The following is a 14530-nucleotide window of genomic DNA, read 5'->3' on the forward strand; positions in this document are numbered from 1 at the left end:
CAGCTCCTTCTTAGGGTCTCTTGGCGTACCCTATCTCTTCTCAAAGCAGAGTTAGTCATCTGGCTTTTCGCTTCCAACAATCCAAGGGTTCCCAGATTCCCAGCACTAACAGATACGAGGTAAGGCAGAAACCAGTAAACACACATTCCTTACTCCTTGAATAAGCTAGCCTCTCTGCATCCACAGTTTTCTTCCAGTCTCCTATTCTTACAAGGCAAATTTCTTCCATCACAGTCCCAACAGTCATTAGTGATCTTGAGAAGTCTGTGTGGAACCCTAACGACCTTACATTGAAAGAGAATATAAGAGCTCAGCAGAACATGAAATTTTCCATTTTAAAATAAATACAAGTGATATCTATGAGGACAACAGTCCTTAAAGCCCTTCTCCATTGCCTCTTTCTTCTCTTACTAATTTTAATAATTATTCTTAAAGCACCTTCACAAAAATTCCTTCCCTGATGAACTAGTACAAAGCCGGCCAGAGAATGTTCCTCCTACAACAGTTATCACAATCTCTTTATACATTTGTGCACTTCCTGAACACCATCCTCCCAAACCCCACCTCTGCTTTACAGGGACAAAGGTCAAAAATGCCTCATTCTCTACTTAGGATCAACTATGAACATCAAGACCCAAGTAAAACACATACACACACACACACACACATACACACACACACACACACACACACAAACACTGGTTGAAAGAACTAGTAATATGACTAAGCACAGTCCTTTTAAAACACAGCAGGAAGACAGAAGAAGAAAACATCCACACTTCATTCATATGCAATCACCTTCGTTTAAAACAAGAATTGCAGAAGGGTGGATGAATTTCTGAAAACCCAGAATTCAATCACAGTCTGCAAGAGCCGCATGTGAAAATGTCAGAAACTGTGCTAATACACCTTAGTTTGGACCCATAAGTTTTCATTCTTTGTTTTTATGTGTGGAAATGTATGGAATGCTTGCTCATGTGTGCACATGTGTCCATGCCTGTAAAACCCCGAAGTCAAGTGTCTTCTATTACTCTTCATCTCATTTTTTTCTTTGAGACAGAGCCACTGACTAAGCCATAATTTTACCATTTGTGTTAAGACTGTGGGCTATGGAGCCCTTGGAATCTGCCCATTTCATCCCCAGATCTGAGCTAACAGATGGGAGTGGCCATGTCCAACTTTTTACATGGTTTTGATGAGTCTAAAGACAAGGTCTTCGCAGGCTAAGCCACTTCCCCAGCCTGGGTTCACAAGCTCTCACAGAATTCCTTCAAAAGCCAGGAGCATTCAGCAATTTGCTTGACTACGTATGTTGTCATCTACACAATTCAAGCTGAAGCACATGCCCTTGGGTTACAAACAGACAAAAGAACAGCAAAAAATTTCCTAAGTTTAAAGTCAGTTTAGGGTTCTATGCTGGACTGAATGCACGGCTGACCTCCACTGCACTGTCTTGCTCCTGTGTGAGGTGCCAGAGGCCTTAGAGCCTAATGGAGAAAATGTGGAGGGCAGCGGGGGCTGCTGTGGGGAGACAGAGCTCACTGCCCAGAAGGCTAAGGCCTATGCTTTGGGAAAAGAAACAGAACATATTAGTCATATAACAGTCTTAATGTGTGAAAGACTCTCCCAGCAACTATAAAGTTCTCAACTGCAGATAGCTATTTCATGTGCTCATCAATTTTTAATCAAGTTTTCTTAAGATTGTTAAATCTCTAAGAATTTTACTATGGAGGCAAGCTTAAGTCCTGGTCTGTGGAGAATAGAATGAGAATCGTGTTGTATGTAGCCAACAGAACACCCTTCTAGAGGAGAAATGAGGCATTTTGCTATCTTATTACAAAATGTCACTTCTGTCATGTAGTAAGCCTTTGGGTACTTACTCCGTAGACTGTTCCTTCTGAGTCATATTGCCTCTGTCTATCCCTAGAACATTCCTTGCCTCTTGGCCTTCCTGTAAAACATATTCAATCCTTAGAAATTTCCACTTAGCTCCTCACATGCTCACTCCTCTTGTCCTCAAGTTCTCGGCCTAAAGGCCATTCTAACCAAATGTCAACCCGGCCCATGACAGGGTCCTTCAGCCTCCCCTTGTTCTCCTCTTTAATTTACTAATCATAACACTCAGCAAAAACTTTAATTACATATTTGTTTGCGTCATTCACTTCCCATATTATATTTGAGATCCTTAAATACAAAATCATTTTGATTCTGTTTGTACATATAAATACAGTAAATGTGTACTGTATTGAAAAAAGTACACTCAAATTTGCATATTATAAGCAGAAACTAGTAGAGAAACATGATTTCCTTTTATATTTTTGCTTTTTAATACTAAGGATCAGTTTGATTATGTGGAAAAAACTCATTATAAGACTGCCCTGAATTAAGTCGAAAATACGAGTGCCTACAGGAAGCTCCAAAAGCTCATCATTAATTTAAAATTAAACTACAAGTAGAGTTTAAAAGTAAGTATTTTCTTTAAGCAAAATCTCCCCATACCTTCTGTTTTTAGTTTGTAATAACCACCACTGGACTTTCTGCTTACATGAATTCAACTTTTTAGTTTTTACACATAAACGGACACCCTTGCAATTTTAAGAAGAGTGAATTCTTGGTACCTAACATACAGATTAGTGATTATAGTTAATGATAAATTTTTACACAAAGTTGGATAAAAGAATAGCTTTTAAGTAGATCAAAACTGGATAAAAGAAAATATGAACTGTGTGAGATGACACCGTGTAAATAATGCTCATTGTGGTGACTGGTTCACAATGTGTACATGTACCAAATCATCCCCTTGTGTATACAATGTATTATGTTTATCAATTATAGTTATAAAAAGCTAGGAAAAAAATAAATATAGCTTGTTAGTGATATATTTATTGATATTTTTCATTTAATTTAAAATAATCAATATAAGATACATTTATAAGATGAATATTGACTTAACACTGCATAATCTATATTGCTGATTAAATGTGTCAATATCCAATGAGATATTTTCTGCATGTAAATGTCAATACTGAACTCTAATAATAATATATGAGAAGACAAATAATAAAAGGTAATTACATCCTCTTGTAGTTTTATGCTACTTCATAGTAAATATAAAGTTGAATTTAATAACACAATCTTACAAACTTAACAAATGTTGACATTTGTTAAATGTCAACAAAAGAATAAAAGGAAGATCTTGAGATGTATTTGCTTCTAAATTCCAATGTAAAATTTTTATTTTTAAAGTTAAATTAATTTCATTTTGGCTGGGCATGACAATGCATGGTAAGTAAATACAATACTGAAGAGGTATGACAGGAAATTTATTAGTTGAAGGACAGTCTAATAAGACACATCCCCTCTGTTTTTTTTATTATTATTATTTTAAGTACTTTAAGGTTTTCTGTGTGGTAACACCTATGTTTGGAACTTCATTTACTAGAGACTAGAGAGATGGTTCAAAGGATAAAGTATCTGTCATTCAAGCATAAATACTGGGGGGTCAGGTTTATAGCACTCCCATAAATGGCACATTGGTCTGGAAGCTTATCTGTATCCTTGCATTTGGGAAATAGATACAGGAGGATAACCAGAGCAAGATGGATAGCCAGAATAGCTAAATCACTGATCTCTAGATTCACATGAGAAACCCTGCCTCAATATAAAATATAGAAGAAAGATCAAAAAAGATTACTGGCCTCCACACAAACTCCCACAAGCATGCATGTGCACTACACACACATGCAATATACACATGTATATCACACACACACACACACACAAGCATTAACGATGCATTTAGTTGGCTTCATGAAATTCTAAAATCAATAAAATGGAATTATGAAAGGCAATGCCATGTTAGCCCGTGTTCCTGGTGTGATGCAATGCAAGTTAAATCAGACATAATAATGCATTATGGGGAAGAAATATGAAAGTTCCAGTAAGTAACACAATAATGCTTTGTTCCGGGCACTGTGCCAAACCACTTACAAACATTAACACATTTAATCCTCCAAACAACCAAAGGAGAAAAGTAATGTTAGCCTTACCTTACAGATTCAGGCACAGAGCCACAGGTAAGTTATGTAATCCCTCCCCATCACACTACCAATAGACACTCTCTTCCTGAGCACTGCTTTCTTGACAGCTACCCACGACAGTCTCCAGGACATCTAATGCTCTGTAGCCCAGCCATGCTGCTAATGAGCAGGAAGTGATAGCGTTTGACCTCCATATAGTTTATAAGTTAGTTCAACTTTGGAAACTGTTCCACAGACCCTTCGGGAATAAACGTAACACAGACAGGAAGTACGTTAGCCTGAGTTTTAGTTTCTTTTATTTTTAGCATTCTGAAGAGAAACATTTTCAGAATAATTTATAAGGCTTGTGAAGTATCACCAGTTTTCTATAAACTCTTCCCTTGAGCTCTGGTAGGGCAGGTGTTTTGAAGTTTCAATTGCTTTCATAAAAAACAGCTTGCACTCCTGTTGTCAAGTTTTGTCTCAAAATGTGTATCTTAGAAAGCTTTCTTTCAAAGCAGTGTAAATGCGTGCAATTAAATCCCTGTTTATGAAGGAGTCACACAGAGGTACTCTCCTTTAAACTCACTGTTAAGGGCAGTAGGATTTGGGATTTTTCTTGTTGTTGCTGGCGGTGGTGGTTTTATTTTATTACGTTTTATTTTGTTTTGTTTTGAAGTTGATACATGGTCTCACCATGTAACTGTGGCTTGTCTGAAACTCACTATGTAGACCGGGCTGGCCTGGAACTCATGAAGTTCTGACTCATAAGTGCGGGGACAAAAGACATGAGTCACTACACATGTCTTTGTTTTATTCTTTTAAAGATTACACCCTTAACCTTAAATAAAAAGTTTTAATCTAATAAGCATGCTAAGCAATAACATTAACAAACTATGAAGTACTTTGTTACCTTTAAGATCCATAACAGGAATGACCCTGAAGCCATCTTGTCAAATGTATGCCTTCTACGAATCATGGTGTCTATACTCAGAATATATGTCACATTTATTCTAAATAACATCAAAGGGAAACTCAGCATGCTGTTGATGTCATCTGCCTTCTCGCATAATCCTAAAATAAATGCAGTCCTTTCTGAGCCACTGCTCTGTAACTATCCAGGCTGTCTGTCTACAACACTACTGTCTCGACACCTACATTTTTATTTACCTAGTTATTCATCTTAGTTTGTTATTCATGTCTCTAATTCCTCTCCAAAGGGTGAAGCTTTTAAAGGATTTGGTACTAAGAGTGAAGTAATTTCAACCAAAGTAGATGAAAAATGATTCTCCAGTATTTCTATAAAATGTCAGCAGTTTTACGAAGTGCATTTCCTCACTTTTAAGCAAAACCAAGCATTAGTTTCTAAGAGTATCTCACCAGATGCTCTGGGCAACAAAATAAACAGACTTTTATTAAGACCCAACTTCCAGTTCTTACATTTAGGTCATACTGTGGGAAAAAAAAAGTGTTTAGCAAAAAATTTTAACAATGCAAGAGTTTTAGAAGTAAAGGTGAAAGGCCAATTTTTATTTTTTGAACTTTAGTTTTGCTAGTACATTAATATTTGTATATATTTATAAAGTAGAAGGTAGATGTTTCCATTTAGGCATATATTTATTATGACTAACTCAAGGTGATTAATGTATCTACCATCTTAGACATGTATAATTTTGTGGTAGTTCCTAAATATCTTCTCTTTGAACTGTATCATTGTGCTGATTCAATCACACTGCTAAGACATAAACACCGGCGTTTACTCCCATCCAAATATAACTCGGTACTGCTTGAGCAACCTTGACCCTCTCTCCCTTGACTCTCTCCCTCTGGTAACCACTATTCTACACTCAACTTCTAGGAGACTAATTTTACATTTCAAATCTAAGTAATGTTGGCCTAGCCTATTTCACTGCACACAGAACCATCCAGCTATATCCTTGTTGTCACAAATGTCATAATTCCATGTGAATCCTGAGTTGTACGTGTATGTACATGTGTGTATGTGTATATATCTCTCTATATATATCTATATATATACACATGCTCATGTGTGAATAAACTCTGAAGTAAGAAGAGTTGCCGTATATTTCTGTCTGCATCTTTGTTTGTTTAGAAAACTTTCTGACTTAAAAAAATGTGCTTCTAGGAACAGTCAAAGGGACTGGGCTCTCCAAGACCAAGGTGAACAGATGACTTCTTTACCTTACGTCTGCCAAGATAAGAAAATGACTAGAACTTCCTGCCAGTAACAAGGCCGAAGTTCATCAGCAATAAAAGGGACAGAAAACTGAGGTTTGCTGAGCACCAATTAAGAGTCAACTCCAAGGATCCTCCTACAAAGCTGACCTTGGTCTTCACCTTACACTAGGAGGAGGGAAATGCAGGTGCCGAGTTCTATGCAGGTTTGAGTGACATTTTGAAAGAACAGAGTCTTGGCAATTCTAATTTAGCTGTCTGGCTCCCATGACCTTTTGCATTTTTCTTCAGTCAGACTGAATTAGTCAGTTTACTTTAATGGAAACTAAAAGCAATTATTTCCCCCCTCAGACTGCAGCTAAAGTGTTCTGTCTTCTTGTCTCAGCCTTTACAGGTAATAACTCATTTGTAAAATGCACAGCTGTTTCACCAGTATAAAAAAGATGATTATAATCAAGGATTTTGATTCAACCTCGGTTCAACCAAGTAATTGCTACTTAACATTTGGTCAGAAAAAAAAAAAAGTGCCAGATTCCCACAGTCACCTTCCACTGCCAGCCTTATGTTTGGAAAGTGTTACAAGGACATCGGAGATAGCCACATTCCTGCATCAGAGTGGGAAACTGCCTTACTCGCATAGCCCAGGTCACTGGACACTGGCTGAGAAATCACTCCCAAACAAAGGCACAAACATCATGAATTCTAAACTCCCAAACAAGTCACAGGTTGGACTCACCTGGTCTGACACAAGGCTTGTTTGATCTGACCTTCCCTTGGTATCTGACCACTGATTTTTTTTTTTTACATTTCCCATTTTTCTCTATTTAACTAGAAGTCTAATTTCGCTGACAGCCCCCCCCACCACCACCAGTCATGGAGCATTTTCTTCTTCCATCTATGATAAAATGGTACCAACAACCACTCTGGTCTCACGGCTGCTCTGCCCCACTCTGCAGTATTTCCTCACAGCACCTGCCTCCTGACAGCCTTAGAAGTGTTCCTTCTAAAATGCCACTTCAAAGTAGTATCCGTGTCCAACAAAAAACGATGCTCCCTCCCTCTCAGACACCTTTGAAAAAGCATTACTCATGGCCCTGCTACCTTACAGCTGTACTCTCTACCCCCCTCTCTGTCAATGGTCTATCATTTGATATTTGTTTGCTGTCCTGAGTGGAGGCTACGGGAAGGCCAATGAGGCATCTTGATCCTGTATGCAGCCCTCCATTCATTCCTCAGCAATCAGATTCACCAACTGCTTCCTGTGCTCCCCTCATCTGTTCAGTCTTCATCATTCCCAGCTCTCGCTGCCATGTCAGGCAGACCCATGGTTTGAAAAACAATTTTGAGAACACAGTCATCAGAATTTAAAAAAAAAAAAAAATCTTGGAAGATCCTGTCAGATGAAATGTGAATTCCTTAATATATATCTTTGCTTTTCTAAATACACTGAAATCGTTACTCTATACACACAAACAGTCATAAAAGAGTACGGTTAAATGGTAGAAAGTGTGTCTGTATTATGGATGGTCTTGAAGGTTTCAACATGCATCTCCTAGAAACTGTATAGCACAATCAGGCATGTTCTCTGTCCTTTAGAACTCCCTGCATTCCTCTTCTCAGTTAAAAACTGGAGAAATGGCAGGATAAAATACATGCAGTCTTTCATGCCTGAGACTATACAGGTATAAAAAAGACAGATTATTAATTACAAGTGGGGAGGGAGTTGGTCCTCACAATCCAATCAGATATTTTTAAAACCAAGTAGCACCAAATATGTTTTATTCATGTTTTGTCATACTTGAAACACTAGTAACAGCTCCATATTTTAATATTTTTTCTGGAAAAGTTAATATATAAGTTCTGTATTTACATTATTTCAAACCGTTTTTCTCCCTCAATTCCTCCTTTGTCTCCTCCTCTCCCTCTCAAACTCATGATAGCTTCTTGAGTTATTATTGAATGAGCATGCGTGAGTGAGTGAATGAGGGTGTGTGTGTGTGTGTGTGTGTGTGTGTGTGTGTGTGTCTGACCACCCCAGAGGATAATCAGAAGATTGTATCTAGACAAGATTGATTTTCCCTCTCTCAGCAGCTATTAATTTCATATAGCTCTTCTTCTACATGGGGGAGTTTTCAGATTTCCCCTAATCTGTGCTGGAATGTCAACAGGTGTTGACATTGTGTTACTCTTATTTAGGTAACCACATTTTTGTGATTTTATGGATGCAGTTCACTTGTCACATATAGTAGATAGCACCTTGCAATGGATATCCTGGTTTGCTGCTATTACAATCTTTCTAACTCCTTTTGTCCCATATTCTCAGAGCCTTACGTATAGGAGCTAGGCACCCTGTGATTAGTTGTCTGCATTTTAATCAGTCACAGCTTTCTGTAATGGTCTCTTTCTACTTCAAAAAATAGTTTCTTTGATTATGGCTGAAAGCAGCATTTAGCTTTGTATATATGGATAAGTATTCAGAACAGTTAGGAATTATGCTGGTTTAGGAATATGCAATAATAGGCTCTCCTCTAGGGTACATGGCTTCATCGCCAGCTGGCTGTGTATACACATATGACTTGCCTTCTCTTAAACAAATAGGCAGCCGCTGGGTACATGTGTGACCTGTGCCCACCTCCAAAATATAAGTGGCATTATTGCACCTTTGGGAAAATCTTGCTATGCTAATCATTGTTGTGGTTTACAGGCGTTATGGCTGGGTTGGACTACTGGTTTTTCCTTCTTCCGTGGGAGCTTGCAAAGCACCTTCAGGTACTGAGAGCTAGTCCTCAGAAAGGAAACTTTCAGGTCAGTTCACGTTCTGTTCATCCAAGTCCTGTTTCGAAAGTGTGTGGTGTCTTCAGCAATAAGGACTTATTTTCAAATTCTGAGGCAAACCAAGGGGAATAGCAACAGCCAATACTGTTTTATGAGTCTCTTGGATTCCTTTTTTTTAAAGCTTCTTCCATATATTTTTTTCCTATAGTATTGGGGGATCGAAGCCAAGACTCTGTGTGTGCTAGGCAGACAGTCTACTACTGAGATACACCCCAAACCATTAGTCTCAGCTGGACTACATTCAAGTTATTCAAATTCAAAGCTTGTTGTAGAGACTAAGCGGACCTCAAACTTGGATTGTTTCATTTACCTCTGCCTCCAGAATACTGCGATAGAAGATACATACCAGTATGCCTGCCTAACATTTTATAATTTAAATTCTACTAGAAAAGTCTCATTGTTTCTTCTGCTATATGGTAACAACAAATGACTTGCTTTATAAAATTGTAGGTGTTTTTCACACTTACAATTACAAAATTGCTGTTTCCATTTCAAAAGTAAATATGTATTCAACCACATAAAGTAAGACCATATTTTATTATCTTCTCAAAAGTCACTCCTGAATGAGGACATTTGCAAATATTACTTGGAAAAGTATTAATTATTATCTTATTAATGTTGTTATTTGATCATTCATATATATGGCTTTAAGGGAAACCAATTACAAAAGCACCAAGGGATCACTGCCCCGCTAATGAACACCCCCTGCTTTCAAGGCAACCTGTACATTTTTATATACTAACACAGCACTGAATTCATCTGCTTGTATTACCAAATCCTTGTAGATTTAGAACATTTCTGTTCTAGAAAAATTAAAAGAAAGTGATGTTTAATACAAAGCTTTTCAGGGGCTCTTTCAATGACAAATACTAAATATGTATGCAGTAATAGGTAATTACTGAGAGGAAAATGTGGTGATGCAAAGTACGGTGAATGACTTCTGCAAAGGAGGTAATGTCGAAGGAATCAAGAGGTTACAGCATATGAAGCCTTCAGAAGAAAATTACATGATCAAAGTCAGTTTGGAAGAAATACTTTTATAATATTAAACACAAATGCGGCATTAAAGAAAAGAATGTGGGTGAGGGGCGTGGTCATGATGCTTCCTGTGAGAACATTCTGGGTAGAAAAATGCTAGTACAGAGACCCCCCCAAAGAATTCTCTTTCTTTTTAGTCCTTCTGTCTTGAGTAGAACAGAAAGTAGCTTTCCTACTTTACTATTTCACTTTTCATTCTGTTTTTCTGTCTGGAATACAGCAAGGCAAAGTACAACAGTTATATGAGATATGAACCAACCATCTCTCAAGCTAATGCTTTTCAGGGTCTTGAAGAAAAACTGCCCGCCCCCATATGAATTTGCAATTTTTTTTTTATCATACAACCTCATGTACTGCATTACATCTTCATCACATCTGTGTTCCATTTGTATCAAATGAGTTCAACAGTTGCAAGAGAAAACATATAACTATAGGGTTTTAATTAGCTACCACTTGGGCATGTAAGGAAACTTTGTTATGTGTGGTTACGAAATTTAGAACATCATGACTGTTGGCACAGTATGAACCAGAGTAAACTGGACATGAATCAAACCTCAGTGAGTTCAGTGGGAGAACAGAGGAAGGTCACCTTAGAAGATCAGTGAGCATCATAAACAGCCTCAAAAAGCCCATGAATCCAACCAGGAAAGGGCAAGTTTTTGATTCTAGATAGACCCTAATATGTGTTTTCTGGCCAGTTACAAGTATCTCTTTTAAGTCAAAGAAATATTACCACATACAAGAGTTTTTAAAGTACCTCATGAAAAAAACTATATTGTATATTTTCTTATCTTCATTCAGACTATTACCCAAATGAAAATGATTAAGCCAGAAAAAAACTCATTATTTTCCCCAAAATGAAAAAGTCTAAAATTACATCATCTCCCTGTAGGCAGGTTCTCGCAGAATGGAAAAATCAATGTTTTGATAAAAGAAAAAGGAAAACGCTCTAATTATCCCAGAGGTGGCTAAAAACGGTCATGCTTTCTCAATGTGCCCAGAGCATAAACATATCAAAGTCTATGAAGTGCAGCGGACCATTGCAGTCCAGCCAGGAACCTTATCTGCAGAGCAATCCACAGCAAGCCGCCTCTGGCTCCTCTGGCGGTCATTTGCAATCACACCTACACTTCCCTAACCATTTATACCTCACACACATGAAACACTGGAAGGTACTGTAGCTCCTTTTTCTTTCTACTGCTTTATTCTATGATTTATATACATGAATACTGTCCTTGTTTCTGATATTTAAATATGCATTTACCAATAATCCTGACAACTGACAAGGAAAAGAGAAAAGGCACACAGGAAAGTAGTTTGTCATCGCAATGTCAGAAGAAAGAATAACATAAATAACAGTGAGATATACAATACTGCATTCTATTTAAAATCTGTTTCTCAAAGGACAGATACTTCATGGTCAGTAATTACCTGACCAAGACTCAAATTCTGTTCAGCTTTACCATCTAGGAAATATTATTCCTACTTTTACTATGCAGATTTGCTTCTAATAGATCTTTGCTCCTAAAATTATTCTGCAAAGCTATGCAGAAAAGTCATGGGGAAACAACAAAGAAAAACTGCACATAGCAGAACTCATACTAGCTACTTAAACATGAGAAATTTTACCCTCAAATAATGTAATAATTTTTAAAGGAAAAACAAATAAGTTTAAATCAAAAAGTTGGGATGACAGAAGAGAATTTTAATTAAAAATCTCATTCATGCCCAAATATTTCTCTGTACAATATAATGCAAATGTGGAAGAATATTATTTGTAAGTGTCTGAAATGATAAATTTGTTTTAAAATTATATTTAAGGGTTCTGACTTTCTGAGAAACATAGAAAAACTAAAACGGTAAATCAAAATATGAAAATGTCATAGTAAAGCTATATTAATAATATGTATTCAAATATAAAATAGACATTTAAATTCTTTTTTAAATTTTTTAAATATTTATTTATTTATTTATGTAGACAATATTCTGTCTGTGTGTATGTCTGCAGGCCAGAAGAGGGCACCAGACCTCATTACAGATGGTTGTGAGCCACCATGTGGCTGCTGGGAACTGAACTCAGGACCTTTGGAAGACCAGGCAATGCTCTTAACCACTGAGCCATCTCTCCAGCCCAACATTAAAAATCTTTAAGTAAAATAAAAATCCTTGACTTATCATTTACTCACATGAAGAAAAAATCAGGATCCGAGACCAATAATAGCAAAGATCTAAATTTGAAAAAATGATGTTCTCTTCCCTAACTACAATAGCACTTTATTCTCAAACAGAACACTGCTATTTTACAAGTAGAATCTAAATAGCATGAACTGAGTAATGATAACTCTGTCTGTACTGTTTAGCTTTGCTATGAAGTGGGACGTGGGAAAGTACATTTTATTATCAAGTTACACGATAAAATTAAGAAACTGGAGTGGAACTCATAACTTGAAGTCATTTTATGGTAAGCCTTACTTCAGCACTGCCCTTCAAATACTCTACAGACCTAGGACAGAGGATTTTTAAGCATGTGCTGGAAAAATGGAGAGAAATTCACAGTGATCCCACTGAAACCAGGAACAAGACAAGGTTGTTCACTCTCTTCATTTCTGTTCAGTATAGTTTTTGAGGTTCTAGCTAGAGCAATAAAACAACAAAAGGAGATCAAGGGGATACAAATAAGAAAAGAAGAAGTCAAACTGTCCTTATTTGCTGATGATATGATAGTTTGCATAAGCAACACCAAAAATTCTGCCAAGGAACTTCTACAACTCATTAACACTTTCAATAATGTAGCAGTCTGCAAGATTAACTCAAAAGAATCAGTAGCCCTCTTTTACACAGATGATAAATGGGCTGAGAAAGGAATCAGAGAAGCATCACCCTTTACAATAGCTACAAATAGCATAAAATATCTTGGAGTAACTCAAACCAAACAAGTGGAAGACCTGTATGACAAGAACTTTAAATCTCTGAAAAAAGAAAGTGAAGAGGACACCAGAAAATGGAAAGATCTCCCATACTCTTGAGTAGGTAAAATTAACATAGTAAAAATGGCAATCTTACCTAAAATAATCTACAGATTCAATGTAATACCCATCAAAATCCATCAAAAATCTCCACAGACCTTGAAAGAACAGTACTCAACATCTTATGGAAGGATAAAAACCAGAGTATAGCAAAAACAATCCTGTACAATAAAGGAACTTCTCGAAGGATCATAATCCCTGACTTTAAACTCTACTACAGAGCTACAGTACTGAAAACAGCCTATTATTGGCATAAAAACAGATAGGAGGACCAATGAAATCAAATTGAAAACCCAGATATTAATCCACACACCTACAAACACCTGATCATTGACAAAGCAGCAAAACATATAAAATGGAAAAAAGAAAGCATATTTAACAAATAGTGCTGGTATAACGGACATCAACATGTAGAAGAATGAAAATAGATCCATATCTATCATCATGCACAAAACTCAAATCCGAATGGATCAAAGACCTCAACATAAAGCCAACCACAGTGAACCTCATGGAAGAGAAAGTGGAAAGTACACTTGAACTCATTGGCACAGGAGACCACTTCTTAAATATGAACCCAGTAGCACAGACACTGAGAGAAACAATTAATAAATGGGACCTCCTGAAACTGAGAAGCTTCTGTAAAGCAAAGGACACAGTCAACAAGACAAAACATCAACCTACAGATTTGGAAAAGATCTTCACCAACCCCACATCAGACAGAAGGCTGATCTCCAAAATATACAAAGAACTCAAGAAATCGGTCATCAAAAGAACAAAGAATCCAATAAAAGGGGGGGGGTACAGACCTAAACAGAGAAATCTCAACAGAGAAATTTAAAATGATTAAAAAACACTAAAGGAAATGCTAAATATTCTTAGTCATCAGAGAAATGCAAATCAAAACAAGTCTAAGATTCTATCTTACACCTGTAAGAATGATCCGAGATCAAAAATACTGATGACAACTTATGCTGGAGAGGATGTGGAGAAAAGGGAACACTCCTGCTGCTGGGAGTGCAAATTGGTGCAGCCCCTTTGGATATCAGTGTGACAACTTCTCAGAAAATTAGGAAACAACCTTCGTCAAGGCCCAGCAATACCACTTTTGGGTATACCACAAGGACATGTTCTCAACTATGTTCATAGCAGCATTGTTTGTCATAGCCAGAACCTGAAAACAATCTAAATGTCTCTTAACTGAAGAATGGATAAGGAAAATGTGGTACAATTATACAATGGAGTACTACACTGCAGAAAAAATTAATGACATCTTGAGATTTGCAGGCAAATAAATAGATCTAGAAAACATCACAGTGAGTGGGGTAACTCAGACCCAGAGAGATAAACATCATATGTACTCACTTTTAGGTGGCTTTTACACATAAAGGATGGTTTAAGACAAAACAAAAAAAAAAA

At 37.0% G+C, this 14530-nt stretch overlaps 1 protein-coding gene across 5 annotated transcripts in view; it reads right to left on the reverse strand.

Moving 5' to 3' along the window:
- Arap2 (ArfGAP with RhoGAP domain, ankyrin repeat and PH domain 2) overlaps nucleotides 1-14530 on the reverse strand; it is a 169904-nt gene that overhangs the window by 118737 nt on the left and 36637 nt on the right. The window lies entirely within an intron of this gene.

Source organism: Chionomys nivalis, chromosome 6 (genome assembly GCF_950005125.1).
Source record: "Chionomys nivalis chromosome 6, mChiNiv1.1, whole genome shotgun sequence".
In the NCBI taxonomy this organism is placed as follows: domain Eukaryota; kingdom Metazoa; phylum Chordata; class Mammalia; order Rodentia; family Cricetidae; genus Chionomys; species Chionomys nivalis.